This window comes from Mchenga conophoros, linkage group LG9 (genome assembly GCF_057382185.1).
Source record: "Mchenga conophoros isolate Kocher_MC1m ecotype Shallow Benthic linkage group LG9, M_conophoros_male_GT1.1, whole genome shotgun sequence".
Classification (NCBI taxonomy): domain Eukaryota; kingdom Metazoa; phylum Chordata; class Actinopteri; order Cichliformes; family Cichlidae; genus Mchenga; species Mchenga conophoros.
The window spans coordinates 23196158-23209171 of record NC_140534.1 but is presented as its reverse complement, the minus strand read 5'-3'; the positions used below and the strand labels follow the sequence as shown (position 1 = coordinate 23209171).

The window sequence follows — 13014 nt, the reverse complement described above, 5'->3', positions numbered from 1 at the left end:
ACTTTAATCAGCATCCTAGTGCTCCCTGGTCTGGCCACTAACTTCCACTCAAATTCCACTAACATTTTATTATTGACAAATGGATGGAATTGTAGTCACACAGAAGGACAGTAATTTTCCAGGACATGCCAATAAAATGTGTCAGAAAGTCTCCTCATATTTTGGTTTTCATTTTTATGATTATAGAGGTAATTTTCTTATGCATCAACGGGTTTTCCACTTTGTTCTCAGTGTTTGCCGGATTTGGTTATGTCCCATGATTTACAACAGTCCACCAGTACCACAAGTGCAATGACCATTAGGCACGTTTTTTTTTCTCTGGGAAAACGTAAGTCAGAACCTCTCTATAAGAGTCAATTTACCAATATCGTGAATATGATGGATATAAAGATTACTGTAAATCTTGTGGGATTATCTTTGCTAAAGTACACGTGTCCCATGAGTTTAATTAGGAGGAGACGGCGTCATACTCTAGTATATTGTTTACATCCTTCATGGTTTTTGCACTAGGAATATCACATTATAGGACATGTACCTGATATTGAGTATTTTGGGAGATTTGACTGAAATTGATAGCAATCATATGTAGAAGCATGTGACTTTTCTCCATAGCGTTTTGACACGTGGTGGATTTGGCTACTGTAGTTAGGGTATTTGGCCACAAGAGTGCTCTGTTGATTGCCCAATTGTCCATTTTGGCCAATTTTGAAATACTTGGTATATATAGATATGCAGCAAGTCGGGTTTGTACGAGTGGCAGGTTCTGCCTTTTGGTACGTGAAGTCCCTGTTATGCCAAATATGCCCTCCAAAGACATGTAATGGACAACAGCCAGGGCAATAAATATATGTTGGACACAGTGGAGAGGGGCTTCAGTATTGGTAACTGTTTGCATAGTACTCAACCCGTAATGTAACAGCATGCAAGGTCTGCTGTTGCTTTATCAAGCAACCAAACAAAACAAGAACAAAATATGCAGTTTGATTATTAGTAACCTGATTATTTCGTGATACCGAAAGGAACTGCAGGCGTTGTTATCTTCATCATTATCACTAATGAAAACAAGAGCTGACAGAGGACACAACTCCTGTCAGAAGGGCAAGGGCTTTACTAAAAATGTGATGTTTTATGTTTTTATTACAATCTGATGACATCAGCCTGTTATTGTGTCACTGTAACATTGGGTGTCATACTAAAAAAATAAAAAGTGCGCTGTACAGCTCTCTCCATGCCCTTTTATATGAAATATTACTCTCTATAGTTTCATGTCATTTCTTTTCAAGATTTTCAATCGCTAACAATGAAGGTCAAGGTCAAATGCCTAGCAAACCTAGGTACCTGTGTCCCCCAAGTCCTAGTATATTGTTTTAAAGTAAAAGGATAATTGCAAAAGGCTGCAAATGCGAATATGAATGGTTGCCTGTTTCTCTGTGACAGACTGGCCTGGTGTACTCTGTGGTTTAGGCTAAAGCGCCCCTGGATCCTGAATTAAATAAGCGTCAGAAGAGCAGCACAATCATGTTTGTTGCTAATTTACTATTTAAAGGGTTAGCAACTAATAGGCTACCATAGCTAACTTTCTGAGTTGAATGAAAGTAAGCCCAGCGCTCTTATTTGTGGACAAAGTAAACCTAGTAGAATAGCATGCTAAATGTTGCAACATCATAATATTGCTGTATGCATTAGCTTGGTGACTAGCATGTGTAAAGGAAAAATGTTTGTTTGTGGATTCTGACACAAAAACAGTAATTTGTTAAATATTTGCTGATACCTTTTTTTTAAAAGGTAGAGCATAAAATTACTACCTGGAGAAAGTAATTTGTTGTACTCCTCGTTATATTACTTTTCTGTTATTCTGCAACAGAAATACATTGTCACATAATTATGAGTTAACAATAGAAACCTTAGGCTACTGTCACACACAGTGAAACACATTTCTATCCTAATGAGGAAAGAGACTCTTTGTTACCTCAAAGATGAGAGCAAAGCTTAAAATCTGCACAAAGAGCAGACCTCTTTGTGCAGATTCTCTATTCTTTGTTGAAAAGCAGTTCAAAAAAATCAAAAGTTGTGTCAATGTTCAAGAAATTCATCATTAGCTGGTCACACTCCTTTTAAGCACCTGAACATGTTAGAATATCTGACAGAATAGTTTTACATTATCATTAGAACAAAATGAAATGAATCAAATATTCTTGATATTAGAAAGAAGAGTTAAAAACATCAAGAAAATATATATACTCCAAGGACAACTCAGACTCCTGACCCCCTGCTCTGAGCTCCATTTCTCATCATACCAGCAACGTGAGCAGACAGTCAAGTGCTCGTATCATAGGTTCATAATGCTGACATCAGAGACTGAGATATGATGAATGTGACACTCCAGGATGCTGTGGGTAGTCGGTTTACAACCATTCACTAACCTGATTAGCTGACAGTCAAATGTTATTGCATAAGAAAAAAAGACCAGTAGATTTAATTCATATATTTTGCTTCATGAGAGACACTCTGACCTGTCTTTTATTGTATGTGGTAACAATACCAGCATCCATTGATGCAGAGCTGTTTTTGCTATTATACTGTGATCAGGCTTTAACAGGCGATTACATCACTGTTTCAAACACATCTACTAAGTTAAACAATTTCTCACAACAGAACCACATATAAGAAGAAAATAAACAACATTAGTTCGGGAGATTTTCTTTTCACATTGCGAATGTTGCCAAATTCTGTCATAACTGGCAAAATTCCAGTTAAACTGCCAAGGACAATCAATGCAATCAATCATACTCAAGCGAAAGAAGCTATGCACACTTTGTATTGGATTTCAGTTGTCCTTGAACCAATTCAAAGCATCAAATTAAAGTAGCTAAGTTATGTGACTAGGCAAACAGTTGGACAAGTGTGAATACTAAGTCAGAATAACTGGAAGGTTTTCATGTTCTTTCTGTTCCACCAACGCCAAGTAGAGTTAAAGGCTACGTAGACCTCTGCTGTGCTGGGGATTATTTGATGTCAAAAAATATTAATTAAAGACACAGACAACCTTGTAAAATGTTATCTGTAACTGCTGCAAGAAGAAGGAATGCGAAAGAGCTGTACACATGCATACGGAGATGAAAAGAGAACTAATTAAGTGAAAACACATGTGCTGTGACTATGAATGTATAGGTGCTTTAATATGGCCTTCAGATGTTGAAGCTTTAGGGCCCTCTTGTGCTCGTTCACCATCATGCCTTACTGAAATATTTAAATGGAGCGGGAACATATAATTTTATAGCGCAATATATCAAATCTTTGCTTTTCCTTACCTGCAGTAATGAAGCAAAACTCTTTACATTTTATGTGCATTCATATGAGGTGTGGTTATTAAATAGCTAGATTGTTACCCACAACTCTCATAAGGTCCCGCTACTGCATTCGTCAGAGTTGAAGTCTAGACTTTGACTGTGCCATTGCAACACCTTGTTTCTTTTTATTTTCAGACATTCTGTAGTAGACTTGCTGCTGTGTTTGGAGTCATTATCCTATTGCATGACCCAGATGATCCACATGGTTCCACATTTGACTCTAGATGGCTTTGGTATACAGAGGGGTACACGGTTAACTTAATGACTGCAAGGTGCCAGGATACTGTGCAGCTGGTGTGAGGTTTTGCTATGTGCTGTGATATGTGCTGAAATGACATGGTTGGTTTTCACCAAATATGGTGCTGTGCATTATGGCCAAACAGCTCAAGTTTCATCTGTTCAAAGGACATTATTCCAGAATTCTTGTGGTTTTTCAAATGGCACTGCAAACCTAAGCTATGCAGCTACGTTCTTGTTAGAGAAAAAAGGCTTTCTCCTGGCAACCCTTCAAACAAGTCAAACTTGTTCAAACTTTCCCAAATTTTACTATCATGAACTTTAATATTTAACATGCTAACTGAAGCCTACAGGGCTTGGGTTGTTTCAAGTTCACTGACCTTGGGATGAATTTGCTGAGATGTCCACTCCTGGCAAGATAATGAATGTTGATTGTTTCCCACTTCTGAATAATCGTTCTGACTGTAGGATGATAGACTGATGATAGACTGTTTGGAAATGACCCCATAACCCTTCCCAGACTAATGAGCGGCAATGGCTTCTTCTTTACAATCATTGCTTGGCATTATGTTAACAAACACTTGAATGTTCCAGACAAGCAAATTGGCAAAACGTCTGCTTTTAGAGATGCTTGATGATCAATGAATCAAGTGCATTTGATTAGCAGCACCTGGTTGCTCCTTACCTTTTATAGAAGCAGCAAAGGTATACTTAGTTTCTCACAGGACTGTATACATTTTCCAAAGTGTGTATGAACAGCCACTAAAAATCTGCCTTAGTCTGGAATTCATACATAATGGCTAACATTGCCAAATCAATTAAAAGGTGTATATTTGCCTAAGGTGTAATATGAATTTCAGTAGGGCAGCAATTTACTTGATTTCCAAATAATAAACTGACTGAATGAACTGATCTGGTCGCACAATAATATAATTGGATAGTCTGTGAAAAACATATAACTGCAGGTTCCAATAAAAATGTTCATTAAACTGCTGATTCTTGTTGGAGCTGACTTCCTTGGCACTGATGTGTACTCACCTTTCAGAACAATGCCTCGGCCTGCTTTTAGTCAAGACAATTGACATATGAAAAGAATTATTCCGGCAAATTGTAACGTATTATTTCAAACCCTAGGCTAAAAGGCTCCACTTTTAATTAGCAGAGAATGAGAGTCCCCACAAGACATAATTTTCAATTTTCCATTGACTGTTCTTAACACAAGTAATCTCCTCGATCTGTTAATAACCTCTAAGTTGATTAAAGAGCAAAATCATCTTTATTCCTCTTTAATCTATTAAAGTACTATCATTCATTTCCTCAAACTTTGTTCTGTCTCAAGGACTTTGATAATTTGTGTTCTGGTACGTGACATGGATAACATGTCTCAGTTTAGCTTTTTTCCTTCTGTTTGCTCAGGATGATAATGACAGACTGTGCACACACACACACACACACACACACACACACACACACACACACACACACACACAGGCTGGTATATTTGCTTGGAGAGGATCTTAAAGTATCTGTTTGACTTTCTGGATTCAGTGCCACCTTAGGGGCTTTTACCAGCCAAGAGAGACACAAGTACTCAGGCAAAGATGAACATTGTGCTCCTTTTGGAGTCTCACTGCAGTATGTCAGTGCGGTTGAACTGACTTATTAGCAGAACATAAAGAAAAATGTGATCCTTTCAGTTTTTCACTCGCAGATTTGAATGTATGATGATCTAAATGTGCTGCAAGCGTAAGTGGCTGATGGATATGTAGAAAATGCACATAAAAAAAATATTATTAAACTGATATGTTCAGGCTGAGATGAAAGGTTTTTCTACTAAAACTGTAGTGACGTCAAGCTCGTCCACTTGACAGCCAAAGTAGGGTTTCTGATATGAATATTCACTGAAATTATCATCTCGTGATTTCATTATCTGCAATTAAATAACAAGAGAACTTTTGTAGTAATTGCCTGCAATTACCGGATAGCCAAAGCTATTAGCATTTTGCTTGTTTCATGATTTAAATTGCCCTGTAAACCGTCAAGTGTAATAGTTCTATGAGGAACAATGACTTTTAAAGGGATGATAATGACACTCTAAGTAGAAAACAATGAACGTGCTCATCTAACAGCAAAGGGGGACTATCTTGCTTTTAATAGAAAGAGAGTAAATAATATAAAACAATAGACAGCAATACAGTTATAAGGTTGTATATATCAGGACATAACAAAATAAAATCATCTGGTCCTCAACAGGTTTAATGTTTATTAACATACAGCCTCAGCAACAGCAACATATAATATTTAACTTTTTATCTGAACAAACCACAAGACCTCTGACTTATCCTTTGGAAAGGTGAGACCACAGTGGTGATGTTTGGCCATAATGCACAGTATCACATTTGGAGAAAACCAAACACCTCATATCAACTACACAGTGGTCGAGGGGAGCTTGCTTTGGAGCTAGAGCACCCGGGCATCTTTTAGTCACTATGCCGACTATGAACTCCTCTGTATACCAAAGTATTCAGAGTCAAATGTGAGGACATCTGTCTGACATCTAAAGCTTGGCTGAAATTGGGTCAAACAGCACAGCTATCCCAAACACCACAGCAAATCCACAACAGAATGACTGAAAAAGATTAAAGATCTTGCAATGACTCAAAGTCCAGAACTCAACCTGATAAAAATGCTGTGGTGAGACCTTAAGAGGGCTGTGCGTTAATGATTTTTGACAAACCTCAAAGAAAGAAAGCAATGCTGTAATAAAGAGCGGGCCTCTAATTTCTCCACAACAACGGAGAGACTGATGAAGTCATACAGAAAAACATTACTCCAAGCTATTGCTGCTAAAAGCGGTTCTCCAAGCTACTAAATCATAAGGTCTACTTTTCCATTTTGGCTTAGTTTTTGTGAAATAAATAATGACACAGCGATGAAAGTGCATGAAACACAAGCTTTGTGCCACTGCCAAAATGTTTGGCCACGACTATGAGTGACAGAAAGTTTTGTAACAATTAAAACTGTTTGTCATGAAAAAACTCAGACTATCAGCAGCAGCAGACTGAGTGTGCATTTAAAACATGTTATCCCTGTAAAGTGAAGTTCATTCACAGGTAATAGACACTCTGGATTCAGCGCTGGAGAGTCACTTTTCTTTGACCCCTCCGGCCACCAGAAGACCGGTTATCGACAAATATGTCTGTCACCTCAGTGGACCCTGCTGGAATCTGTAAAACGAGCCAAGGGCAAGCTAGCTCAGGATTTATAACTCCTGCCTCTGTTTACACCTGAAAATAAGCAAGTTTTTGACAACAGCAATTCCAAAGTGGCAGTCGTGCATCAAAATCCCCCCATTTGTTCACAGCTGCAGAAAGCACACAAATATGTAATTAGCAAGTGTATCAGAGGCTTTTGAATTTTGACAAAGTCACGTCATGCATTTTCCTTTTCAGTACTGTCAGAGTTGTTTGTTTGTTTGTTTTTCATAAATGTGTCAGACAAACTAAAGATGAAGGACATGTGCTTTTGTCTGGGTGCTATAGCAACATAGTCATGCAAGTATTGCGGAAACAATAAGAAGAAAGCTCCTGATTTAATTCTCCAGTGAGCCATCTAACTGAAATGCTAAGTAGGTGATGCACTTTATCGATACAATCATTCTGGTTCAGTCAGACGCAGGTGCAAAGATTGGATCTTTCAGCCTGAAGCTTGGTTCTGTCGTCTCCTCACTTTTTTTCTTACTGTACATAAGAAAGAAACTGGGGGTAAATCTATTTATACTTCCATTCACTGTCATGTGGGCGCCATCTGCTGGTTATTAATGTGCAAAAACTGAAGAGAAAGCCTTAAACTACCACTAGGAGGACACTGCACTACTGCATACTGTATATTCCTTCAAACACAGCTTGTAATAACCTGCAGTGTTTTGAACATACTTTCCTGATTAAGTCTTGTTTTTTTATGTTATCTTACAGATAAAGTCATTCATGCTCTTAACAGTATCACAAGTTATCAGAGATGATAGATCAGTCACAGGCTTCCTGTCCCTGTATTGTATTACGCCCAGCAATAACTGCTGCCTTTATCAAAGACGCAATGTACAATAACCCCTCACACATAATGATAAGAAAGCTGAAAAGTCATAACATAATTAGTAAAGGTGTTCCACTTGATAGGTAGAGCGTGCCATAAATTACAGAAATGGATCCCTACATAAAATCAACCTTAGCAGTATTTGAAGGCAGTCATCATGATGCTGCAGTCAAGTGTCATTTGGCTGAACTGCCATCATCCTCCATAAAAAGAATCATATTAAAACATCTTTGATCATCTTTCATCTATTCATTGGCTGAGTGATGCATTTGCATAATTTAAACAATGATCCAACGATCAAATTGCTCATCAAAAAACAAGCAAACCCACAAAACTGCTCGTGTTCACGTAAAAGACTATTTTCACCACATTTGATTTTATTGGCGAATGTTTTTAGGGCTTTGTGTGACATCCTAAAAAAATCTGTGTAAAAATGAAAAGCAGCGCTGGGATTCAAGGCCAAGGAAACCATTTCAAATGAAAGAAAAGCAAATGCTCACGAGGAATAAAGGACTCAGCTCTGACAAGTGCAGGGCATGCCAACAAGGACATTTTTAGGACTGTATGAGACATACTGTTTACATCTCTGTCATATCCCATGACTTTCACAATCACATGAGTGAGTGGCGTGAGTAGTGTAATCACACAGTGACATCAAGGTTTTGAACTATGAAACATCAGGAGCCCCTGTTTGAGCTATGTTTTCTTCTTTCCCTCTCAACATTTTATTTATGTTGATTTACAAACATGCTAATGCAAAAAATATCGCTGTTTGTTTAACTATCTTGCAGCTTTTTTACGACTTGGACAAGTTTATTTGGCTAGAGTTTGAGTTAAAATGTGTTATATTTTCACGAAAACTTTAACATACACTCAAAAAAATGAATGAGGTGGATTGTTCAGTGTATATTAATTATTTATTTTCATTTTACTTAAAATATATGTTTTTGTTAAGTTAACATATGTTTTTCTAATCAAGTCTACGTAATTGTGTCTGTTATTCAACGTACATAATACTAATGTGTTACTTGATCGCATAACATTTAAGTTAAGTCAATTAGGATCGATATACCTTGTATATCCACAAGGTGGCAGTAATGCAAAAACAGTTGTAATGAAACCGCGCAGAACAAGAAGGTTTCACGGCTTGTGCCTGCTCATGCGCAAGACTTCAAATTTAACTGAAAAAGGCTGTTTTGGCGCCAAGCTGCTGTTTCTTTGAGAGGTAAAACCACTTTTTTCTTTGACTATGTTGTGTAGTATCTATATGTCCAGCATGGTTATATTTTGCGTTTGTCTTACAAGACATGTTATATCGTTTGCGTGTGCTTGTTTTACATTAGTTTTACTGGGTCCTGGACATGCTTATTTTGTGGACTGTGTAAGAAACATTTTTATTGTTTTTTGTTTTATTAAGGGATTAGCTACAGGGGTTCATGGGGTTATTCTTTCAAGGGGTTATTTTTCCATTTGCTTTCTTGGGATTCCTTTTCTGTAATCCGAGAGTCGGAAATATCGAATAGGATAGCAAGGATAGCATAAAGTGACATTTAAAATCCAAAAAGTCAAGGGCGAAAGCCACTGTGACACCATTGTTCTGCTCTATCAGTAATCTGTATTATGTAAAAATGGTCTGTAAATACAGCATGTTTCCTAGCGGAGTTATACATATCAATGTAGTTATAAATTACAGTTTGTGAAAGTACACACTTAATTTTTTTAATAAAATTATTCAAGACATATGAGTGGACAGACAATGGAGGTCGACAGACCTGGTGATAATTGCTTCTATAGAAAGTTAGCACATGGCAGTGTCAATCTCTTGCTTTTCTTCTGAGTAGTATTTTATTTAGTTGTAATTCAAACAATAATTTGCTTCTTGAAATTAAGGAATTAATTTTTTTTTTTCTTTATAAATCTCAGATCCTGCCTTTACCTGCTCCCTCCTATACTGATGTGGTGTATGTGGTATTGCTGAGCTTGTATGTGGTATGTGAACTGTTATACTTTTAAAAACAAAACTGTTTTATAAGTTAAGTTTTCTTTAGTGACCCATCCCATGCCCCTGTTATTTCTACTCCAGATCTGAACCATGGTAAAGGTTGCAGTTCAAGGGCCTGAGGCATGAAATTCTTTTCAGATCAGCTGTGATCAATATTTTTTGGAACTTGATAAATAACAATAAAAGCTGTAATGGCTCCATTAGCATTTTGTGTAAATGTTTGTGTTAAAATTATAGCTTTAATGAGGTCTTACTACATTAGTTTTAGTTTGTATATGTGTACATATAGTATGTATATTTACAGTACAGTATGTTGTGTTTGTTGACATATTTTCAGGTGGAAGCAGAATATGTGAGGATTACTACTGCTGCACATGTTCCAAGGCTTTTTACACAACTTGACCAATACACTGACCAGCTCATAAAAGTCTTCAAGAAAAAAGGAGGCGTTGCAGGGAAGAAAATTAGACAAACTTTGGCCCCAGCCACACAGGTGCGTTATTCTGTTGGTAGCAAAATATTATGGCTAATAAGATCATTTTCAAATTTAAACAGCTAGTGTATGGTAGCTGCACAGTGCACTTACATTTATATTAAGCAAGACAAAGTTTGGTACTCAAAACGTTGGAAAATTTAAATTACCTAAACATATGTAAAATCTGATCCCTTGATTTAGGTTAAACCAGAAGTGAATGTTTTTATGTTATGTTTTGAATGCAAAAAAGATGATGTATTAGTTTGTCTTTACCTCCATTATGGACATATCTAATGTGGTGGAAACCCTGCCCAACAGGTTAACTATTCATGTCCATGTGATGATTAGTTGGTCTTGTGTACATGTCTATCTGTGCAGTGGATATGTCATTCATTTTGCGTATAATGTGAGTTTCTGTCATCCTAAAGTATATCTGTTTTCTCTTCCTGTATCTCTGCCACTCTCTACAGAAGGAAACCATTGAAAAGGGGAGGGAGTGTGTCCTCAGGGCACTACCTTTTTACCTGAATGAAGACCCAAGCATCCTCTTCAAAGAATAATTGGTTGGTAATTTTAGTTTAGTTTTTTATCTGTATTAAACCAAATTTTGAATAACTAATGTTGTTGCATGTTGTAATGTTGTTGTTGTTGTAATTTGCATGGAACCTGTTTAAATGTTTTGGGAAATCTTCTTGTATACCCAAACTATTTATATTTATCGTTGAATCTGTAGTCTAAAATAGTGGCGCACTGGGGTGCATGTTCCTAATATTGTGTTTACGTCATTAAAGGGTAGCTTTGGCCCTTTTTCTTTCTTTTTTTAAAACTGGATGCCATTTTTCTATGTTTTTGTGTCTAAGCTACAGCTGTTCAGAGGGAGCTGGAACAAATTACCCTTGCTATCTTTACCATCGAAAGAGCTGATGCCAGCACTCCTCCAGCCGATGTGGGTGTAAGCGCCAGACGTCTGCTTTATATTTTTATTTACGATTGAGTTCATGTTTGTTTTATAATTCATAGATTCATTACATAAGTCATCTTTTCAGGATTAATAAATGTGAAAATATATGTGTTTACATAAAGTAATTTTAAGTCACTGTTTTGGGATTGGAACCTAAAAGGGGGTACCTCTCACTTTAATTATGTAAGTGCAATAGTAGCATGAAACCCTGTGTGAGAGGGAAGGGGAGGAGCATGGACAGAGAGGTTAGGAGTCTCACGGTTTTCTGACCGTGTGCACAGCTAGTTCTGGATAACTGCTATTTTTTGGAACTTTCATGCTTTTTAGGAAGGAGTTCATTGTTACATCTTCCGTTTGTAATAAATAAACAGTCTTCAAATCATAATGCAACTGGAAGCATTTCTTTTGGAAACCAGGAACACGCGTCAGCCATAGACTCTTCTTTTTTGAACTTGGTTTATTGGAAATTACCCTACAGTGGGTATAACCATCTAGTGTGTCCTGCATGACCTGGAAGACCTGGCCTCTGCATGTGCACTCTTAATGGGTGGGATATATGCACTGAATCTCAGTTAACCTCAAGACTGAAAGCTAAGAGACAATCAAAAGTATTGAGATTTAAAGGATTTAATTGAGAGATGATACTGCACCAGAAATGTTGAAGGGTGGTGTGTATATTAGCGTTCAAGGCATATTGTTATGAGGTGGAAATATGTTCATATTCAGTTTGTGTTACATTGTGTGCATTGTAAAGGTAATTGCAATACATACTAAAATTAAGGGTAAGTTAGGAGGTTGATCTGATATCCTCGTGTTGGTGTTGTTCCCAGATCATCATACTAAATGTTGTTCCAGGATCAACATTGCAAGTGACCAATCAGAATGTTGTGACGTCATACTTTTGCGACTTCGGGAAAAACCGGCGTAAAACAAAAAACTGTACTTAAGCTGCGTGAAACCGCCTCTGTCCGCCGATCAACTGACCCTAACCCTAACCGTAACCCTTTAATAAACAGTAAGCAGAATTGATATTGTCCTTGCAACATTGGAATTTCATAAATGCATGAATGGCTTGGAATAGAATAACGTCACAACAATGTGATTGGTCACTTGCAATGTTGAACCTGGAACAACATTTTCATGATGGTCTGGGAACAACACCAACACGAGGATATCAGATCATCCAAGTTGGGAATGCAGGATGAATGTATATTTTGTGGACTTTTAAAGACGAACAATTGTTTCCATGTTAAAATGTTTCCATCTGAAGTTTTTTGCCCAAACACTGGTAAAATAAATGTTGACAGTGGCGAGTGTTAAATGGTTACTGCTGTGCTGTTGCAAAAAAACTGAACGCTGACAAGCTGTTTTATTGTTAGACCATAATGTTGGCATGTTTTGTTAAAGTTTTATTTGGGATGGTGATGTAATTTTCTTTGATTGCTAATATCAGTGGACTATTTATTATTATTGTTATTGTTGTTGTTGTTGTTACATTTTTTTTTTTAAATTGTGGCTGTTGAGGTGGACACTTCACTTTGCATTGTTAAAGGAAAGCACTTCATTGGCATTGTGTTACTGGACTGACCCTAAGCAATCATTGCAAATAGCAACTTTGCTATCCATTTTAGACACTAAAAGAAAAAAACACTCACAGACCTTACTAGCATCACATGTGCATAACTCAAGTGTCATCTTATCAATGTGTTATGTGATCTTCAATGCGTTTTTTTTTTTCTTCTATTTCTGGTAGATACAGACATTTAATTTAAAGTCTTGATGTTGCATCTGTCTACATACTGTTAATTACTAACCCTAATGAGCTGTTGTGTTTTATTTTGGACTGGGTTTACACAAATGCTCACTGAATGTGTTGGCAATAAAATAAATTTAAAAA

The 13014-nt window shown here is 37.0% G+C and overlaps 1 long non-coding RNA gene across 2 annotated transcripts; it reads left to right on the top strand.

Moving 5' to 3' along the window:
* The first annotated feature begins 8688 nt into the window (after positions 1–8688).
* Positions 8689–13014, top strand: LOC146567281 (uncharacterized). Of its 2 annotated transcripts, none has more exons than XR_014893896.1 (5): positions 8689–8904; positions 9603–9668; positions 10019–10174; positions 10627–10719; positions 11017–13014. It is a non-coding gene; the product is annotated as an uncharacterized LOC146567281 (long non-coding RNA). The 2 variants fall into 2 exon arrangements; XR_014893897.1 differs by lacking the exon at positions 8689–8904 and adding an exon at positions 8917–9060.